We start from the raw sequence: 22,308 nt of genomic DNA, 5'->3' as shown, positions 1-22,308 counted from the left end.
AAGAGATTCATGTCTCCATAGTAATATCATTATAGGCATAATTTACAAGTATAACTTTTTTACATTACAAAAACATGAAGCTATATTCTTAGCATTACAATTTTACCTATGAAAAATAACGAAAAGTTGTCCAAAGTACCTTGAATATCTACAGAATTTTTTTTTTGTATCTCACTCTTAGTTATTTTTACTCAGTATTTTTTTGAGATACATGCCTATCGAATGTTATAATATCTCATTTGTCTTTAAATTTTATGCATTATTTTACAAAGTATAATTTAGAAAGATTTGGTAGGACACTACAACTTTTGACTTTTGGTGAGTTTTTTCAATTTCAGATTTGACTACTGTATTCTTTGACATAAATTCTGTGAGAAACCAATCTCTATTACAGGGAATTTCTTTTGAAGGCATGTTTGTACAACACAGTTTAATCTAATACCAATATTTATTATATATAATAGTGGATGAAAATTATTTGCATGGTTTTTAATTAAAACATTAAGAAATACTCTCAGTGCACACCAAACAGTATTAGTCACATATGCAAACAGGGTCAATCAAACTCTTATTCAAAGAAGGACCTAAAATTCTAAAATTGCAATTACAAAAAAGTAATATACTAATTATTGAAATTAAATGATAGAAATAAACCACAGAGCTCTGTTTAGAATCTTTAACAATTTGCAGGGAAACTATCTCAGAGGTAAGGGAGACCACTGATAAACTGCTCTGCTGCTGCTAAGTCGCTTCAGTCATGTCTGACTCTGTGCAACCCCATGGACGGCAGCCCACCAGGCTCCCCTGTCCCTGGGATTCTCCAGGCAAGAACACTGGAGTGGGTTGCCATTTCCTTCTCCAACGCATGAAAGTGAAAGTGAAGACGCTCAGTCATGTCCAACTCTTAGCAACCCCATGGACTACAGCCCACCAAGCTCCTCCATCCATGGAAGAGTTCTGGAGTGGGGTGCCATTGCGTTCTCCTGATAAACTGCTAACTGCTAGTGCCAAAAAAAAAAAAAGAACGTGAATGAAAGGAATGCAACTTGACTTAGGAAAAAGAAGTTAAAATAAAAAAAAAAAAAAGAAGAAGAAAGAAAATCACTTACCTCTCACTGGGTGCCTCTTCCCAGCCATACTAGTCTCACTGGTCAAGAGGGTCCTGAGACTGTTAACTTTCATTTCCATAGTATATGTGGTCATTTTGCCACCAAAGATCCATCTAGTCAAAGCTATGGCTTTTTCAGTAGTCACGTATAGCCTCTCAAGTTGGACTAAAATAAAGCTGAGTGCCGAAGAATGGGTGCTTTTGAACTGTGGTGCTGAAGACTCTTGAGTGTCCCTTGGACAGCAAGGAGATCCAACCAGTCCATCCTAAAGGAAATCAGTCCTGAATATTCATTGGAAGGACTGATGCTGAAGCTGAAACTTCAATACTTTGGCCACCTGCTTCAAAGAACTGATTCATCTGAAAAGACCCTGATGATGGGAAAGATTGAAGTGGGAGGAGAAGGGGACGACAGAGGATGAGATGGTTGGATGGCATCACCAACTCAATGGACATGAGTTTGGGTAAACTCTGGGAGCTGGTGACGGACAGGGAGGCCTGGCACGCTGCAGTCCATGGGGTCGCAAAGAGTCAGACGCGACTGAGTGATTGCACTGAACTGAACTGAAGCTTCCTCGTACATGTACCACAAAATCCTGTTGTAAGCAGAGTTTGGTCCTTATTCTTAGTAAACTTTATAAACATTTCATTATTGCATTCTTGAATTATTTCTAGTCTAGGAGGAATGGAAGAAGAAAGAAAGAAAGAAAGAAAAAAAAGAACCCAAGTGCCTGCTATGCACACAGGCCATCCTGAGGAAAATATACATGTCCACTGCTGCCTTCTGCTTGGGACAGTGGCATCCAGGACCATGGACAGTTCTGCCCTCCCCTTTGACCAAAGTTAACTGCACCTAACAGGCTCCTTCATTTTCTGACGCACTGAGCATCTTTAAGTATTCTCTGAGGGGCAGGCATCAATCTAGGATTTCTTCAGCTGAATTATATTGAACAGCTAGTGCTCACTGTCCAGTTTTCCACAAGCATGTTGTCTATGCCCCTTGACTTTACCAAAATGTAGGATGGTCACCGGTCTCCTGTGACAAAAAGCCCTGCCCAGTGGGCATTCCTTGAACAAGATGGTGAATTTCCAAATGAACCAGATTCTCCTGTAACTCTAAGGCATGCAGAGAGATTCAGATAATGGTTGCAAAAACCTTGAGAAAACACATGTTATGAAAAAAATCATGCAAACTAGTACAGCCACTATGGAGAACAGTGTGGAGATTCCTTAAAAAACTGGAAATAGAACTGCCTTATGATCCAGCAATCCCACTGCTGGGCATACACACTGAGAAAACCAGAAGGGAAAGAGACACGTGTACCCCAATGTTCATCGCAGCACTGTTTATAATAGCCAAGACATGGAAGCAACCTAGATGTCCATCAGCAGATGAATGGATAAGAAAGCTGTGGTACATATACACAATGGAGTATTACTCAGCCATTAAAAAGAATACATTTGAATCAGTTCTAATGAGGTGGATGAAACTGGAGCCTATTATACAGAGTGAAGTAAGCCAGAAGGAAAAACATAAATACAGTATACTAACGCATATATATGGAATTTAGAAAGATGGTAACAATAACCCGGTGTACGAGACAGCAAAAGAGACACTGATGTATAGAACAGTCTTATGGACTCTGTGGGAGAGGGAGAGGGTGGGAAGATTTGGGAGAATGGCAATGAAACATGTAAAATATCATGTAGGAAACGAGTTGCCAGTCCAGATTCGATGCATGATGCTGGATGCTTGGGGCTGGTGCACTGGGACGGCCCAGAGGGATGGTATGGGGAGGGAGGAGGGAGGAGGGTTCGGGATGGGGAACACATGTATACCTGTGGCGGATTCATTTTGATATTTGGCAAAACTAAAACAATTATGTAAAGTTTAAAAATAAAATAAAATTAGAGGAAAAAAAAAAAAAAAAAAAAAAAAAAAAAAAAAAGAAAAAAATCAGCTAGTGTGATGAATTGGAGAAGGCAATAGCAACCCACTCCAGTACTCTTGCCGGGCAAATCCCATGGGTGGAGGAGCCTGGTGGGCTGCAGTCCATGGGGTCACGAAGAGTTGGACACGACTGAGTGACTTCACTTTCACTTTTCGTTTTCATGCATTGAAGAAGGAAATGGCAACCCACTCCAGTGTTCTTGCCTGGAGAATCCCAGGGACGGGGGAGCCTGGTGGGCTGCCATCTCTGGGGTTGCACAGAGTCAGACATGACTGAAGCAACTTAGCAGCAGTTAGCAGCAGTGTGATGAATAGTGAAAAAGTAATCATAGACCCCAAAATATTAGAGGCAGAGAGATGGGGAGAACAGAAGAAAGTCACCCAAATCATAGAACACTAGTACACTTTGGGGGGAAAAAAAAAAAGTCTGTTTCTGAGGAATCAGTGAGTTCCTCTGAACAATCTTCCAGCTTCCAAATGTCAAACCAGTCTCTGTAAGGCCTGCCTTAAAGGCAATTGCTGCCTTTCACAAGTTCTAGCTGCTATTTCCTCCTGCATGTTTGTATAATAAACCTCCTTTATGTATCCCTTTTCTTTGCAAACTAAAAGAATCAAACAAAAAAGGGACAAAAGGGACACCCAAGTTTCTGAGTCAGAGAGCAAACTCAACACATCATGTAAAACTTGAACATCTATATTTCTTTCCCAGCTGCCACGTACAAGCCAAGTCCTGCTGCCTGACTGCTGGGCAGGAGAGCTGACTCAGCCCCATGCCATTCTGAGGGTGACTGCTTGCACCTCCAAGGGTTTCTGTGTCCTTGGGGATGTAGAAGGATTGCGGGTATGCCCTGCTTTCTTTCTATTCAGCTCAATTTTACCATCAGGGTGATAAGTACATGATGCCATTTAAATAACCAAGGACCTACTTGAACTATTAATAAAGGACAAAGTATCATTTAAATATTCTTGTTTTATTTTTTGTTTTTTTTTTTCTTCTGAGAGGAAACTGTCTGAGAAGTTATTTTCTGACCCACAAAGTGTCCTTAAGCATCCTTGGAGGATGAGCAATCAAACTTGCAACACCTTAAGTTGCATCATCTTAAGCAGAGGCAAGTCATGAGCAACCAGTAGCCTGTGATGTCCATTACGTAAACATTACGTAAGTTTTTGGTGGGCAAGTTTATCACTTCAAGGGTCACTGCGACCTGACTGAACACATACAGGACTCCAATGAAGTTTTATGCTTTTTTTTTTTTTTTACTCAAAGACATAAGCAATTTACCTAAGCTGTAGAGGTTTAGCAAGAGGAGGGGTGTAGGATATTACTCCACACCCTGAGCTAGACCCCACTGCCTCACTCCCTCCTTTATCCTGGATTGTCATTTGGGTGTGTTGCTTATTCTGTCTCTGCCCTTTACTTTCAAAAGATCTCTCTAACCCTCATTTTCTTCTTAGATGTTATGATACATTTCTATAGAAAATTAATCAGGTCCTACTTCCTATTGCCTTAAAATTTTTGATTTCAAGTGTTAGGTAAATATTCGCACATAATTTCTATCATCTCTTATTGACCACTTACTGACCAAAGACGTATATCTTTTGTTACCCAAATTATATTGACCAGAGATGTTTCAGTATTCACTTACATAACAAATCACCAGCAATAGGCCTTAGCTTCTGCAAAAATCCCCCAGCAAATTATATGTGAAGACAGAAACAGGCATTCATTTCTCAGTCTTGCTTTGTTCTGTAAGAGAAAGAGAGAAAGCAGTGAATGAATTCTGGTCTAGCTTTTAGGGATGAGAATTATTGACTTTAGTCCTGGCTTTCATTGGTTTTTCTCATTTTATTGTGAAGAACTCTGTTATATCCCCATGGGGAAGATACATTCCTATTAATATGATTTTAAAATAAATTTTAATTTTAGGATAGTTTTGGATGACAGAAAAATTGCAAAGATGGTACAAAGCATTTCCATATACCTCACCCTCAGTTTCCCCATTAGGAACATTAGTATGATACATTTCTTATAATTAATGAATAAATAATGATAGGTTCTTATTAACTAAACTCTCCATTTTTTTCAGATTTCCTTAGTTGTTCCCAAACGCCTTCTTGTAGCTTCAGGGTTTCACCCAGGACGCACATTATATGTAGTTAAGATGTCTCCTTAACTTCTTCTTGATTGTCACAGTTTCTCGGACTTTCCTTATTTTTGATGGCCTGGGTAATTTTGAAGAGTACTGCCAGATTTTTTCATAACACATGCCTTCATTGAGATTTATCTGACCTTGGCTATGGGTTTTGGGGAGAAAGACCAGAGAGGTAATATTTTTTAGAGACCATTGTCATCAGAATTCATCAAGGGTGTGTACTGTCAATACATCACTGTTGACGTTAGTCTTGATCACCTGACTGAGGTGTTGTTTGTCAGGCTTCTCTATGGTAGAATGGCTCTTTTCCCCTCTTTCCACACTGCCTCTTTGGGATGAAGTCCCTGTGTACAGCTCACACTTAGGGAATGGGGAGTTATAATCCACTTCCTTCAGGACAAGATATCTACATAGATTATTCAGATTTTCCTATGTGAGAGATTTGTCTATTCCCCATTTATTTATTTATTCATTTATTTACATAAGTATGAACTCATACATATTAATTAATGATTTGGATGAAAATCCAGAACGGGCTGATCAAATTGCTCCAGCTCTGGCTACTGGGAGCTCTTTAGCTGGCTCCTGTATCATACATTCCATCTGTGGTAGTACTGCTTCTGAAATTAAAGATGCTCCAGGCTCAACTTGTATGTTTATTGACCATGTTCTAGATTTGACCATTTCTTCAAGAATCCTTGGTAACCAAGATCTAGAACCAGTGTGCTCATTATTGTGAAAGTCAAAGTGTTAGTCACCAAGTTTTGTCTGACTGTTTGCAACCCCATGGCCTGTAGCCCACCAGGCTCCTCTGTCCATGGGATTTTCCAGGCAAGAATACTGGAGTGGGTTGCCATTTCCTCCTCCAGGGGATCCTCCCAACCCAAGCACTGAACCCAGGTCTCCTGCACTGCAGGCAGATTCTTTACCATCTAAGCCACCAGGTTTACCGAGATGATATTAATGTAATATTTTGACAAGTCTCAAGGAGTAACACATCTGGCCTAATGGTAAAAGGCCATCTGCCACCCTTGCTATGTCAGTAAAACCCACTATATCACTAAACTTTTAATCCATTAGAACTAGATTATCCACTAGAATTTATCTATTAGGACTTAGTTTATTCACTTTCAACTAGATACAATGTATAGCAAAGTACTTGATTCAGAGTAAAACCTTGGAAAATGCCTTTGTAACAACCTTTTGAGGAAAGACAAGCACAATCCCATTTACCAGTGAAGAAATAATAATACAGAGAATTATAATAACTTGTGCAAGTCACACAGATTAAAAGTACCTAGGTTAGAGTCTTCTCTTACCACAGCAAATTGCCTCTTGTTTTCTTCCTAAAATAAAAATTCTCACTAGTATCTTCATTCTTAAGGATTCCTCTTATACACCAGCCAGAGAAGCCTGGTTGGTATAACTTTCCAGAATGTAGAGTGCCAACTGGCAACTTCAACAGAGGGCAAATGTGGGCTATTTTTGCAGATGGCAGATACCACTGGTGGAGTTTAGCATTCTGCCAGTGAGCTTGTGCTGGACCTCAGTGTCTTCCTCCTCATAGCTCCAGTAGCCAATAAAGTGTTAGAAATGTCATTCTAATACGATAATTACATGGCTCTGATCAAAGCAAATAATGATTGCTGGTTCCCGTTTAAAGCACCCATAATGAATGGAGAAGTCAGCCACAAAACATAGACCTTTTGGACCAAGTCAAAATTGCAAAATGTGTGCCACTCCCTGGATGAGGAGTTGGCAATTCAGACCACGCATTTATTTCCCTTCAATATACCATGACTCTTTTCAACACAGAGAGTAAACAGTTCACTGTCCAAAGTCCTGAGGTTGGGAGTCCGAAGTTATCACTTCTCTAATTTTATTTACACCGCCCCCCCTTTCCCAGTCCCTGGCATAGATACAGTAGATAATCTCTGGTGATGTATTGTACCATGTCAGTAAGAGAATCTGTTCATTTATATAAAGAATGATGCAGGCTTCACCTTTCACAATCTAAACACAATACACGAGAATTTACAGAAGCCTCTACTGAGTAGAAGTTTGGAACTACTTTTCCAAACCCAAAGGCTCCCAAAGGGGGAAGAAAATATTCAGGAAATCTGAATCATATAAATCAAAGTATTAAATAAACAGATTATCTTTTTTTCTGCATTCATCTCAGATAAGGCAAAGCTGGCATTTTTTTATTGTGTAAGTTAAGATCAGGTTTTAGAAACTGGAAGAAACTTAGATGGAGTTAAGGAGGAATAATCACTTGTCTATGGGAAAATTCTACCTGAAAAGAAATATAAATTAAACACTCAATCAACATTCTTCACATAGGTTTTTCCATGGTTCTGAGAGTGGTTGACAAAGAAGCTGTACTTTTTATTGCTTTTAGCAAATTTTGATAGCAAGAAACTAACCATAAGAAGAGAATATTTTGAAGTTGAAGGAATTACCAAGTTTTTGTTTCTCTGATTTCGAGTTATATGTTATCTTTATATTTTAAATATTTCTTATTAGATACCTCATTTGCAAATATCTTCTCCCATTCAGCAGGAGAACTTTTTGTTTTGTTGATAGTTCCCTTCACTATGAAAAAATTTTTTAAATTTGATGTAGTCCCATTTGTTTATTTTTGCTTTTATTTCCCTTGCCTGAGGAGACAGAGCCAAAAAATATTGCTGAGAGCAATGTCAAAGAGCATATTGCCTAGATTTTCTTCAAGAGTTCTTCCCTGGTGGCTCAGCAGTAAAGAATCTGCCTTCAATGCGGGAGACCCAGGTTCCATCCCTGGATCGGGAAGATCCCCTGGAGAAGGAAATGGCGACCCACTCCAGTATTCTTGCCTGGAGAATCCCATGGACAGAGGAGCCTGGTGGGCTCCAGTCCGTGGGTCGCAAAGAGTTGGACACTTACACTTTCACTTTTCTGTGGTTTCAGGTCTTACATTTAAGTCCTTAATTCAGTTTGAGTTTATTTTTGCATATGGCATAAGAAACTAGTCCAGTTTGATTCTTTTGCATTTAGCTATCCAGTTTTCCCAGCACTAACTGCCAGCATTCATTGTATCTTAGAGAAAGCAAGCGAATTTCAGAAAAGCATCTACTTCTGATTCATTGACTACACTAAACATTTGACTGTGTAGATCACAAAAAGCTGTAGAAAGTTTTAAAGAGACCACCTTGCCTGTCTCCTGAGACCCTGTATGCAGGTCAAGAAGCAACAGTTAGAACCGGACGTTGGAACAACAGACTGGTTCAAAATTGGGAAAAGGGGTATGACAAGGCTGTATATTGTCACCCTGCTTATTTAACTTATACTCAGAGTACATCATGCAAAATGCTGGGCTGGATGAATCACAAGCTGAAATCAAGATTGCTGGGAGTCAGTCCAGGTTCGATGCACGATACTGGATGCTTGGGGCTAGTGCACTGGGACGACCCAGAGGGATGGTATGGGGAGGGAGGAGGAAGGAGGGTTCAGGATGGGGAACACATGTATACCTGCGGTGGATTCATTTTGATATTTGGCAAAACTAATACAATTATGTAAAGTTTAAAAATAAAATAAAATAAAATAAAAAAAAGATTGCTGGGAGAAATATCAACAACCTCAGATACGCAGATGATACCACTCTAATGGCAGAAAATGAAGAGGAACTGAAGAGCCTCTTGATGCGGGTGAAAGAGGAGAGTGAAAAAGCTGACTTAAAACTCAACATTCAAAAAAATGGTTAGGTGGTCCACTCCCATCACTGCATGGCAAATAGAAGGGGGAAAACTGGAAACAGTGACAAACTTTATTTTCTTGGGTTCCAAAATCATTGTAGACAATGACTTCAGCCATGACATTAAGATACATTTGCTCTTTGGAAGGAAAGTTATGACAAACCAGGAAAGCTATGATTTCTCTTGTGGCTCAGAAAGTAAAAAATTCACCTGCAGTGCAGGAAACCCAGGCCTGGAAGATCAGGAAGATACCCTGGAGAAGTAAATGGCACCCCACTCCAGTATTCTTGCCTGGAGCATTCCATGGACAGAGGAGCCTGGGAGGCTACAGTCCATGGATTGCAGAGAGTCTGATACGGCTGAGTCACTGACAAACCTAGACAGAGTTTAAAAAGCAGAGACATTACTTTGCTGACAAAGCTCCATATAGTCAAAGCTATGGTTTTTCCAATAGTCAAGTACGTACGTGAGAGAAGGACCATAGAGAAGGCTGAGCACCGAAGAACTGATGCTTTTGAACTGTGGTGCTGGAGAAGACTCTTGAGAGTCCCTTGGACTGCAAGGAGGTTAAACCAGTCGATCCTAAAGGAAATCATCCCTGAATATTCATTGGAATTACTGATGTTGAAGCTGAAGCTCCAGTACTTTGGCCGCTTGTGAAAAGCCGATCCTTTGGAAAAGACCCTGATGCTGGGAAAGACTGAAGCCAGGAGAAGGGGATGACAGAGGATGAGATGGCTGGATAGCATCTCTGATTCAATGGACATGAGTTTGAGCAAACTTTCTAAAATTGGTGTGTTCATATTATGTATTTCTTTCTGATGCAGTCATGGGAGACTGTGCATTTCCAGGAATTTATCCATTGAATTATACATTGAATCCATCTTGGCTATACTTCAAAATATATATTCTTTTGTAAAGTGTCAAAAATCTTGGCCGAATTATTTTCTGCTGTTGAGTAGAAAGTGGAACTTTAGACAATAAGCTCGGATAATTAGTTGAGGAGATTTCCTAGCAAAATGTTGAAGATGTAACCTGGTTTCTCATTGCTGCTTATAGCAAATGTGAGAGCAACAGATAAATTTTAAAAGGAACTGTTAAGCAAAAAGGAACTTTGTAATTTGGAAAAATTTCAGCCTGTTCAGATAGTATGATCTGAGACAGGGCCAAAGTCTGACTGTACAAGTTTTTTCTGGAGAGATTAGACATGCAACCCATGGATCCAATCAGTCATTTAAGCAGAACTGCTGCCAGCTTGGACAGAAAGGAGCAGAAATGAGATGAAATAAAGGCGACTGTTGGAATTCTGAGACTCTCTATGCAGGACATAGGCTAATAGATCCGTGAATATATATAATCCTTCACAAAAAAATAAAATAACTCTAAGTGTCACTCAGAGGTCTCGTCAACAATTATGACTATCCTCCTATTTGTGGGTTGCCTACTTAAAAGTGTAGGTCTTGACTATATTACATCCCTGCCCTTCCTACCTATCTAATTGTAGTTCCTTCTTTATATTTCTAGTTACGGAAAATCTTTTCTGCTAGTCCTTAGGTCATTATCATACAGCTATTCTGTAAATAATTGTAATTATGGTGTGCTTATGGGAGGAATTGAGCTCAGGCTCCTCCTATACCAACACCTTGGCCACACAATAAATTCTTAAAAGTAGAATTGTTGTGTCAAATCTTATTTATTTTAAATTTGAATGTACAATGTCAAATTAATTAACAGGAAAACTGGATATAAGTGGTGAAAAAAAAAAACCCATTTCACCATAGTTTGTTAGACTGTGTGTATGTGTGTGGAAGTTGCTCAGTCATGTCCAACTCTTTGCGATCCTCTGGACCATAGCCCTCCTAGCTCCTCTGCCCATTTAATTCTCCAGGCAAGGATACTGGCGTGGGTTGCCATTCCCTCCTTCAGGGGATCTTCCCAACCCAGAGACCGAACCCAGGTCTCCTGCTTTGCAGTCAGATTTTTTACTGTCTGGGCCACCAGGGAACTGTAAATTTCTCAAACTCAGGGACTGCTACTGTCCTGGATTTTACCCTATTCTCAGCATCGTAACTACATCTAGCATGCAGTCAGCACACAGTAAATATTACTTGACTAAATTAATAGAGATTATGTGGGATTTAAAGAATTTAATTTGCATCTGATTACTTTTAGATTTGAAACTGAACCCCTTCTCTTCAATATACTCACTGGGAACATTTTGGCTATGAAGTAAGAACAATCCTCTCTCTTGACACTGTACATGAATTATGTACCCATTGTGCTTTGCCGTTTACCAGTTTGCATGACCTTAGGCTAATTGTTTAATATCTTAGAATTTCCAATTTTCCATCTGCGAGATGAGTATAATAAAACCTCACTCTGTCTACCTGTCAGAACTGTTGTGAGATTTAAAGGATATAATGTGAGGTAAAGGGAGTTTGTACAAAATAGAATGGTCTACAAATAAAAGAGATTAACAATTAAAGACAGGTTTAATGTTCTGGAATGCATTATACTTGACTCATATTAACCTGAAAAGATTCCTGCAAACATCCTAAAGCTCCAGGCTCAAAAGCTACCTTTTCTGGTGCTTACCTGAGGATGCCTCGTGATGGTGATTTCTTTTAAGATTGGGAAACGGCATTTTTTTTCCACGTTTATCTGTCATACTTAGCTGAACAAAGTCACTTCCCTTCTCCAAGCACGACATCTGCTATTTTCTCTTTGTAAGCACAGAAATCTAAAAGCAATGACATAAAAAAATAAATAAATAAAACCCCTGCAGCTTAAGTATTGATTAAAAACAAGCTTGGTTCATTAAAAACACTGCTGGGATTTGAAGCACTTAGAGGTAATTTTATTTTACTTAGCATTAAAAAATATAGTGATTTATAGATCTTAGTGGCTCTGAGAAGGAGTTAGTTGTTATTTAAATAAGTTTTGGATGTAAAAAAAAGATTGTAGAGTAGAGTCCAAATAGCCCCTTATTCCATTTGGTACCTACATATGGGGAAGATAATTTTCTCCTTAAAATAATATTATGCCTCAGCAATATTTGTATAGCACTTTTCTCATAAGGATCTTTCATATAGTGTATCTCTCTCTGTCTCATCCCCAATTTCTTGGTCCTCCTCCAACGAAGACAAGGTCAGGAATGTGATGGAGGTGAGCTGAGTAGCCACTAGCTACTGTCTTTAGGGATTCTCCCAGAGAGGGAACAAAATCTGTGCTCCTGTCAAAAGGAAATGTGTGTTCCTATCTCGACCGACCGCGTCACGCTCCTTCTTCCACTCAGGTGTCGTCTCGGTTGGAAGGAAGAATGGTGAGTCACAGGGTGACCCAGACCCTTCGCCCTCCTGGCAGGACATTCAGCTAACACCACGCTCCAGACAAAGGGAAGTAAAAGCCATTGTGAACTGACATGATTTTTAGACTTGCTTAAAACTCTTTGATAATAAACTCTGTCATGGATTTACATGCTTAGATTTTTTTTCTAAATATTTTAACACTGTTTTTCCTGAACATCTGTAATCTTCAGGATTGACACACATCCGTCACAGCGTTTGTTATATCCATGTATCACTTATGTTATTAGTGTCTTAATTTCTTTGTTTAAAGTAGATTTTTACTTAACTTTTATTTTAAAGGCAGTTTCAAACCCATCATTCTTTAAAACTATAAATATAAAATGATTATAAATAAAAATGCAACAAAACCAAAACAGTTATAAAAATTCCACTTTATTATTCTTGCATGCCCCAAAGCTAGTTTTCTATCTTTTTAAAAGGGGGCAGTGGTAGAAAGATGTTATGATAAATAGAGTGTCAACAGTTCTTGGTCTGAGTTGATCAGAGGATTGAGAGAGAGTTGAAAATGGAGCTATGTTCCTCATCATTGTTATGTAACATCATGTCCATGAACCACCTAAAAAGATCTGTCTGAAATCCAGTGATACTTAACATATCCTTTGGGAAGTACAATAGTGCTATATTTTTTTTCACGATGTATCTTTGAGCGCGTTTTACCTCCAAATCTGGTGCTCCTACTTAAGCAGATAAGGCAGATATGACAGCCATTTTTACTGTACAGACAAGTATCCAAAGTGAGTTTTCCAATTTTCATCCAGATTCCTTGATATTTATTACTTAGTTGTAATCTCTGGCTATGACTGAAAAACTGAAACAGAGTCCATAGGAATAAATGGCATTTTGGGCCTATTATCCCAGAATGATCTTCAAAAAGAGCTTGGGGTGCAGAAGCAAGGTGCCAAGTTTCTCAAACTTTCATGTTCATGTACATAGTCTGCAGATGTTTTTAAAATGCAGGTCTAGGCAGGGCCTGAAATTTTATATTTCCCACAACTTTCAAAAGATGTCAGTGAATGTGTCAGAAGTGATAAGCTAATGTACTTCCATGGAGTAGCAAGTGTGTAGTTAAGGGACAGGCTGTGAATTCAAGCTTTGGAGTTTTAATGTCTACTGAATGCCAGATTCAACATTTTCAAATTATGTGAATATGGACAACTTATATAATTTCCTGCAGCCTGTCCTATCTGTTAAGTGGGATAAGAAAGAATGGGGGCTGCTCCACTGGATTGTTATGCCAAACAGATGAGTTTATACACGTAAAACACTTTGAACTATACCTGGCACTTATGAAGCCCTTAATTCACGCTAGCTCTTATAACAAAGCCAAAGATGATAAGGAGGTCACAGTTTCAGTATATTCTTCCTTGAATAGAAGACTGCTGCCACATAGGCCAAATTCTATTATTAGCACATCTTGGAAAACGCCTGCCATATCCCATCATATCTATGGTCACCCCTTGCTACTCTTCTTTAATAGACTCACTAAGTCTGTGTGATAAATTCTCAATCCCTTGTTTTATGACAAGGTCATAAAACGTAAGCTGGCTTGTGATAATTCCTCTAATGCTAACTTCTAGTTCTCACTCTCAGACATTCTAATCTTTTAGCCAGATCGGACAATTTCATACTAAATAGGCAATGCTTTCTCATATCTCTTTGCCTGCAAGAGATTAGAACTCTGGAAACCTAGCTTGCTTGCCCAGAGAATGTTACCTCCCAGTGGAGAACTAGAGTATCTTCTATGGGAATTATACCTTTACCATCTTGGTTTTTTTGTTTGTTTTTCTTTTTTGCTATAGTACTCTTTATTATATGATTTTCTAGAATAGATATTAACTCTATGATTGTTCCATGTGTTAAATACTTGGGAGCAAAAACTACCACCAGCACCAGGTAGTAAAGTGAGAATTGTTATTTCAGCTATTTCAGCATTCATTATACTGGTTGGTGCACTGGTACTACACATGTGTTGAATTAATGAAAATTAGAAACTAAAATGATACACACATATATATGCTTATAGTATCCTCACTCATTCAGACAAATTTTCCTTCACTGGGGGATATAATAATGTTTGACTAGCCACAACTTGATACATATTAAAGGATCATGATTTTAAAGAATCTCTAAAAGGATTCAAAATTGATCCATAACATGTAATCAGCATTTCTCATATCCTTCACAAAAACTTTCAGTATGTAGTGTTTACAAAATCCTGGACCCTATTCCATAATGTATGTTTGTGTATATATTTTAAAACACAAAGATTTTACATTAATTATCATTAATTTTTTAAAAAAATTTCATTAGCTAATAATGCTTTTTAGTTCATCATTGATTGCAAAAAATATGACTGAATTAATAAAACCTACACTATATATCAGATTTTTATGACAGGCAATTTTTTATTTCTTTGTTTTCCAATATTTTGATATCCCAAGTTTAATTTAAAAAAAACCTTTTTCCTATTTTATGAAACTAAATGTAGTTTTATATTTCCTACAGTTTCATATTATTAACATATTGGCATTTTTTAAATCAGGAGGCATTTTTATATCTTTGATGTGATAATTATAACTCATAGTATCTTTTCAGAAAATTATGATATATAAAATTTTATTCTTTAAAATTGATGTTATCTTAAACACAATAAAATTCAGTATGTGAGGGGAAAAGTGGCTAGAGATTTATATGATCACATAGAAGGGATGCCTAGGGTATGACTGAAAGCATGATATATTGACAACACAGATTTGGACATTTTGATGTACATCTTCTTGTAAGGAGATATGTTACATATTATTGCTATGAGTGTCTAGGAACCATTGATTAGTCATGGAGACTGTCTCACATAAATACTCCTTGAAATCTGAAATGAAGAGGTAAAAGCACCACTTTTAATTCTGGCTATAATGAACTAGTTTGCATCAGACCAGTCCTCTCACCAGTAACAACAGGAAAAGATGGATAATACACATTTAAAACACCTTTTTGAAAAAATGAGAGAGCGAATAGCACACCCAATTTATACCTAAGATCCTGATGAGAAGTGCAGAGGGACAGTCTGTCATTTAGCACATTTTCATCAGTGATGGATGAGCCACTGAGTAGGTTGAGCAGTTTCAAAAGCCTGGAAAGAAAAGAAAAACTAGAGACTATCAATGAGGAGGGAACCTGGTGAAATTCTCAATTTTTCAGTTGGATTCTTAAATGGCTACACCAAAAATTAATGGAGAATCAGATACAGTCTTCACAGTGACAGAAAGACAATTTAATCTATGATAGGCTTCAGTGATTTTTCCAAATCTAACTCCTGCTACAGGCCAGAGGAAATCCTCAATGAAGAAACATAAGATCTTCAAAAGATCCAATTTGTATCTATAACTTTTCATATATAATTTTCAGCATGCTATCACAAATAATTTGATACAGCAATAGATTACACTGCATTTGACACATGAATTATTACAGTCAAGACTTTTAAAAGTCTACTGGAGATTCTGATCTTAGAGATATCAGACTTTGACTTTGAGATAGTTATAATTAAAATATTTAATAAAATTGGGGGGGTGGTAATATGGTTAATTTTGGCACATAACCAGGATCTATGAAGAATTACTATGGAAACCATGGAAAACCAAGAGTTAAAGAACACAATAAATATCAAAATAATTCAGTAGGTAGAATTAACAGCAGACTAGACAAACTAAAGAGAAGTGTAGTTGGAGAGAAATAAGTTAGTAGAATATAATAAGATTTTGGATAAGAAAGCTGTAGTACATGTACACAATGGAGTATTACTCAGCCATTAAAAAGAATCCGTTCTAATGAGGTGGATGAAACTGGAGCCTATTATACAGAGTGAAGTAAGCCAGAAAGAAAAACACCAAGATAGTATACTAATGCATATATATGGAATTTAGAAAGATGGTAATGATAACCCTGTACGTGAGACAGCAAAAGAGACACAGATGTGGAGAACAGTCTTTTGGACTCTGTGGGAGAGGGTGAAGGTGGGATAATACGGGAGAATGGCACTGAAACATGTATAATATCATATATGAAACGAATCACCAGTCCAGGTTAGATGTATGATGCTGGATGCTTGGGGCTGGTGCACTGGGATGACCCAGAGGGATGGTATGGGGAGGGTGGAGGGATGGGGGGTTCAGGATGGGGAACACATGTATACCTGTGGTGGATTCATGTCGATGTATGGCAAAACCAATACAATATTGTAAAGTAATTAACCTTCAATTAAAATAAATAAATTTATATTAAAAAAATAAAAAGATTAAAGTAAGGAGAGTAAAAGAAAGAAAATACAGAAAACTAGTTTATACATAAAACTACAAAATATTATTGAGAGATACTATAGAATACAAAAAGAGTTGGAGGGATTTTCATAGATTGGAAGACTCAATAATGCAAAAATATCAATTTCCTTCAGATTTATATATAATTTCAAAGAAATCAATTAAAATTCTAGACATATTTTTTCATGACATATGACAAATTGATTTTTAAAATGAAGAGAAGATACAGAGAGGCAGGAATAGTTAGACAATTTTGAAGAAGAAAAGTAAGGAAGATACACAATGATCTTATCTGTATGTGGGTCAGGAAGTGACAGAACTGGACATGGAACAACAGACTGGTTCCAAATAGGAAAAGGAGTATGTCAAGGCTGTATATTGTCACCCTGCTTATTTAACTTATATACTGAGTACATCATGAGAAACGCTGGGCTAGATGAAGCACAAGCTGGAATCAAGACTGTTGGGAGAAATATCAATAATTTCAGATATGCAGATGACACCACCCATAAGGCAGAAAGTGAAGAGGAACTAAAAAGCCTCTTGAGAAAAGTGAAAGAGGAGAGTGAAAAAGTTGGCTTAAAAGTCAACATTCAGTACACGAAGATCATGGCATCTAGTCCCATCACTTCATAGGAAATAGATGGCGAAACAGTGGAAACAGTGACAGACTTTATTTAGGGGGCTCCAAAATCACTGCAGATGGTGATTGCAGCCACGAAATTAAAAGACGCTTACTCCTTGGAAGAAAAATTATCACCAACCTAGACAGCATATTAAAAAGCAAAGATGTTACTTCGCCAACAGAGGTCCATCTAGTCAAGGCTATGGTTTTTTCCAGTGGTCATGTATGGATATGAGAATTGGACTGTGAAGAAAGCTGAGCACTGAAGAATTGATGCTTTTGAACTGTGGTGTTGGAGAAGACTCTTGAGAGTCCCTTGGACTGCAAGGAGATCCAACCAGTCCATCCTAAAGGAGATCGGTCCTGGGTATTCATTGGAAGGACTGATGTTGAAGCTGAAACTAGCAATACTTTGGCCACCTGATGCAAAGAGCTGACTCATTTGAAAAGACCCTGATGCTGGGAAAGACTGAAGGCGGGAGGAGAAGGGGATGACAGAGGATGAGATGATTGGATGGCCTCACCAACTCAATGGACATGGGTTTGAGTAAACTCAGGGAGCTGGTGATGGACAGGGAGGCCTGGCGTGCTGCAGTCCATGGGGTCACAAAGAGTGAGACATGACTGAGTGCCTAAACTGAACATTTCAGTTCAGTTCAGAATGATCTTAATGTTAGTTACCATTCCAATCTTTTTTATGCAAATTTGATCATTTTTTTTCAGTAAATAGATTTTTTAAAGAATCAATATCCTCTTTACATGACCTATCTTTTTTCATCATATAATTTATTATCCATCATTCTTTAAATTTTCATGTTTTCACAGATATCATTATAAAAATATAAATATATGAAATGGCTAAGTAATTTATATTAATAGTGTAACCCAACTGTAAATAAAGATTCAGAATCACATTTGTAACCACATTTTTTACTACGTTTAAATTGTAATTAGATAGCATTGTTTAACAAACACTTTATATTTTTAGTTTTGCTGCTTCTTTTTGTCCATTTCTTTAATAGGTTAATAATAATTACAATAAAAATGACCTAAAAAGGTAGTCTCATATACTAGCCTAGAACTTAACCTTCTTGTGCCGTCCTTAGTTGTTAAGTCCTGCCCGACTGTGTGACCCCATGTACTGTAGCTCGCCAGGCTTTTCTGTCCATGAATTCTCCAGGCAACCTGGAGTGGGTTGCCATGCCCTTCTCCAGGGGATCTTCCCAACCCAGGATCAAATCCAGGTATCCCTGCATTGCAGGTGGATTCTTTACTGTCTGAGACACCAGGGAAGCTCTAACCTCTTCTTGCTGCTGCTGCTAAGTCACTTCAGTCATGTCCGATTCTATGTGACCCCATAGATGGCAGCCTACCAGGTTCCTCCATCCCTGGGACTCTCCAGGCAAGAACACTGGACTGTGTTGCCATTTCCTTCTCCAATGCATGAAAGTGAAAAGTGAAAGCGAAGTCGCTCAGCCATGTCCGACTCTTAGCAATCCCATGGACTGCAGCCCACCAGGCTCCCCAAGTCCCTCGGATTCTCCAGGCAAGAACACTGGAGTGGGTTGCCATTTCCTTCTCCAATGCATGAAAGGGAAAAGTGAAAGTGAAGTCGCTCAGCGGTGTCCGACTCTTAGCAACCCCATGGACTGCAGCCTACCAGGCTCCTCCATCCATGGGATTTTCCAGGCAAGAGTACTGGAGTGGGGTGCCATTGCCTTCTCCGAACCTCTTCTTAGGTAGTTCTAAAACTGACCCTGAAATAAGATTCAAACAATTTTTATTTGCTGGTTTGATCAAGTATTATTTTATTGTATCCTACACACAGCACTTTTCTCATTTACTTTGTAAAATCTTTTAGTGATAATCATTTAAATTCATGATTATGTACACACTATAAAAAAGAGGTGAATTTACACAATTTTTGCTCAGGGGGATGACATTTCATTTTTTTGTGTTCATCGTTTAAATAAGCATTAAGTATATTCTACTCCTTCTTGACTATTTATCACCACCTACCATCAAGTCACACGTTATAATTAGAATGATGACAGTAACGTCTGTGCTGTTATCTTAATAATTTAATGTTCCTTTGAACCTTTTGATAAATTATTCATTTTAGGAAATCTATTCTCATACTTCTAACATTGTTTAGTTTCTTCATTCTTGAATTATCATTGCAAATTAACACATATTTTCAAAATAAGGTATAGTAAAGTGGTAAACTGTGGATGCAACGAAATCACACTGAGAAAGTGGAACTAAGCAATACAACAGTAAACAAATGATCTGATCTACAGTAATTGCAGCAGAAAGATGAGCAGATACTTGAGAATCAAGTTTTTCTCTAAGTAATTGAAATAAAAATAAAAATTAGACTGGTTTACAAGGTGATAAAGAAAATAGCCTTGCAATATGACAGATTCAATAAGCAGTTATTATACTATTCTATGGAGAAGGCAATGGCACCCCACTCCAGTACTCTTGCCTGGAAAATCCCATGGAAGGAGGAGCCTGGTAGGCTGCAGTCCATGGGGTCGCTAAGTGTCAGGCACGACTGAGCGACTTCACTTTCACTTTTCACTTTGTGCATTGGAGAAGGAAATGGCAACCCACTCCAGTGTTCTTGCCTGGAGAATCCCAGGGACGGCAGAGCCTGGTGGGCTGCCTTCTATGGGGTCGCACAGAGTCGGACATGACTGAAGCGACTTAGCAGCAGCAGCAGCAGCATAGCTATTCCATCCCATTTGTTGTTGTTGTTCAGTCGCTCAGTCGTGTCCAACTCTTGCGACCCCATGGACAGCAGCATGCCAGGCTTCCCTGTCCATCACAAACTCCCAGAGTTTGCTCATCATGCAGTCAGTGATGCCATCCAATCATCTCATTCTTTGTCACCCCCTTCTCCTCCTGCCTTCAGTCCCAGCATCAGGGTCTTTCCCAATGAGTTGGCTCTTTGCGTCAGGTGGCCTAAGTATTGGAGCTTCAGCTCCAGCATCAGTCCCTCCAATTAATATTGGGTTGATTTCCTTTAGGATTGCCTAGTTTGATCTCCGTGCAGTCCAAGGGACTCTCAAGAGTCTTCTCCAGCATCACAATCCAAAAGCATCAATTCAGCATCAATTCAATTCAAATAATGCCATAATTACTATGTGTTGCTTATTGTAGAACAGTACACTCTATTCACACTGATACAACTGTCCCATGGAATTCCTAGTATTATAAAAGAACCTACTGTCAAATCATATCTATGAAATTGGCTGACATAGTAAAGTGGGATTCTACTGATTTGCATACTGGTTGGCATGCATTAAAATGCCTTTCAAGAGGGTACACACTCAAAACTCTTTGCCTCTTAATATTCAGGAAAATTTGGCATTGAACTGAAATGTGCTTTGGTTGTCCTACAGTTGTGAAAACTCACTGACATCCTTGTATGATTTGTCATCTGGAAGTACTCTAGTTTGAAATGCAAGATTGCAAGTACTCTGAAGTCTGTTTTTAGATGAATCCAGGTTACTACAGCTGCACGGAATATGTTCCCTTGCTCTGTTTGGTCTCTACTCAAGCTGAGTTTTGTTTTCTTTCTGTGTGTGTGTTTAAGTCTTTTATTTGATGTGAACCATTTAAAAATTCTTTTGAATTTGTTACAATATTGCTTCTTCTTTTTCTTTTCTTTAATGTTTTTTGTCCACAAGGCATGTGGAATCTTAGCTCCCTGACCAGGGATCAAACCCACAGCCTCTGCATTGGAAAGCAAATTCTTAACCAGTGGACTGTGAGGAAATCCCTCAGACTGAGCTTTCGTATGATGCTTTCCCTGAATAAACAGGGAGGGTTTGAGTATACTTTGTGGATGTGTTCTAGCTACTACTTTTTGTTGTCATTTAGTCACTAAGTAACGTTTAACTCTTTTGTGATCCCATGGAATGCAGCCCACTAAGGCTCCTCTGTCCATGGGATTTCCCAGGCAAGAATACTGGAGTGGGTTGTCATTCCTTCTCCAGGGGATCTTCCTGACCCACGGGATCTTCCTGACCCAGGGGATCTTCTCAACCTAGGGATCTCCAATGCAGGCAGATTCTTTACCACTGAGCTACCGTGATATAAAACTTATACTACTTCATAAAAGTTTGTTGCAAGATATGCTGCTGCTGCTGCTGCTTAATCACTTCAGTCGTATCCAACTCTGTGCAACCCCATAGGCGGCAGCCCACCAGGCTCCCCATCCCTCAGATTCTCCAGGCAAAAACACTGGAGTGGGTTGCCATTTCCTTCTCCAATCCATGAAAGTGAAAAGTGAAAGTGATGTCACTCAGTCATGTCTGACTCTTAGCGACCGCATGGACTGCAGCCTGCCAGGCTCCTCCGTCCATGGATTTTCCAGGCAAGAGTACTGGCAAGAGTGGGGTATCATTGCCTTCTCCGGTTGGAAGATATACCTGGAGCAATAAGAGAGATGAAATACCAGGGAATCTAACAATAGTAACTGGGAGGTTTTGATGACCAAGAGTGACTTCATTTGTCTATCATTACTCTCTAATCTACCTTACTCTAACCTTAGGCATACAATATGAAATTAGTAGATCAGATATATGTAAAATTAATTCAAAATGTTTAATTTTATAGTTCAGTATAATGACTTTAAAAGCTGGGACTATAAGGCACAGGTATATCAATAAAATATATTTAAAATTCAGTAAGATACTGTTTGGGCTTCCCTGGTGGCTCAGACAATGAAGAATCTGCCTCCAGTGTGGGAGACCTGGGTTCTATCCCTGGGCTGGGAAGATCCACTGGAGAAAGGAACGGCTACCCACTCCAGTATTCCTGCCTGGAGAATTCCATAGTCAGAGGAGCGTGGTGAACTACAGTCCATGGGGTCTCAAAGAGTTGGACAGGATTGAGCGACTAGGCACACACACAAGGTACTGTTTACTTCTTGATGGCTCAGCAGTAAAGAATCCTCCTGCAGTGTAGGAGACAAAAGAGACACGGGTTCAGCCCCTGGGTGGGGAAGATCCTCTAGAGAAGGAAATGGCAACCCACTCCAGTA

At 38.7% G+C, this 22,308-nt stretch overlaps 1 long non-coding RNA gene across 1 annotated transcript; it reads right to left on the bottom strand.

Moving 5' to 3' along the window:
* Positions 1–3,865: 3,865 nt before the first annotated feature.
* Positions 3,866–15,444, bottom strand: LOC132345236 (uncharacterized). Its single transcript, XR_009494441.1, has 3 exons — positions 15,346–15,444; positions 11,542–11,686; positions 3,866–4,806 (listed from the first exon to the last, which is right to left on the bottom strand). It is a non-coding gene; the product is annotated as an uncharacterized lncRNA (long non-coding RNA).
* Between the last annotated feature and the right edge of the window lie 6,864 nt (positions 15,445–22,308).

The sequence above is a fragment of the Bos taurus genome, chromosome 5 (assembly GCF_002263795.3).
Source record: "Bos taurus isolate L1 Dominette 01449 registration number 42190680 breed Hereford chromosome 5, ARS-UCD2.0, whole genome shotgun sequence".
Classification (NCBI taxonomy): Eukaryota; Metazoa; Chordata; class Mammalia; order Artiodactyla; family Bovidae; genus Bos; species Bos taurus.
The sequence above is the reverse complement of the archived record's forward strand: the minus strand, read 5'-3'. Positions and strand labels throughout refer to the sequence as shown.